The sequence below is a fragment of the Trachymyrmex septentrionalis genome, unplaced genomic scaffold, assembly GCF_001594115.1.
Source record: "Trachymyrmex septentrionalis isolate Tsep2-gDNA-1 unplaced genomic scaffold, Tsep1.0 scaffold8, whole genome shotgun sequence".
Classification (NCBI taxonomy): Eukaryota; Metazoa; Arthropoda; class Insecta; order Hymenoptera; family Formicidae; genus Trachymyrmex; species Trachymyrmex septentrionalis.
The window spans coordinates 3,833,695-3,834,347 of NW_017305987.1; positions in this window are offsets into that span (position 1 = coordinate 3,833,695).

Below are 653 nucleotides of genomic sequence, written 5' to 3' on the forward strand. Positions count from 1 at the left end.
TGAGGATCCGGCTCCCCGTCGATTAATTTACAGTGATTTCATAGCACTCCTTCCCCGCGTTTATCCAATTATTCGCGTTTTCAATAACGATCTTTGACCTTTGTCAACGCTTGCCGCACGTTAACGGCGCCATCGACGAAATTTTTGGAAATAAAACACGCAATATTTTTCTTTTACCTAGCATGACGCATTTTCGACATGTGCATCGTTCGATGAAACACCGATATAGATCGTAAATACGTCTGAAAATACGACATTCGTATCAGCTGTACATGCTGTACACAAAACTTTAAGTTGTTTTTTTAAACATTAACTATACATCTCAATATGTTTTCTTTCTCAAAAAAAGAAATGAATCTCACGCAGAAAGAATTAATGGTTTTGCGGAAATATCTAAAAATACAGATTTGGAAATAATTCTATTAAATTATCAAAATGTAGGAAACTCAAGCATGAGCATTAAAAAGTTTTGACATTTTAACAATTAACTTGAGTATATCAAAGAAGAAATCGTAATTTAATCCCTTAAATTAAATAACATTTCGTTAGTATTAATTTTCATATTTAAAATGTAAATCATTTCTGTAATTTCAAAATAAACAGCGTTCATATTAATATGAACGCTATTTACTTTATATATATATATATATATA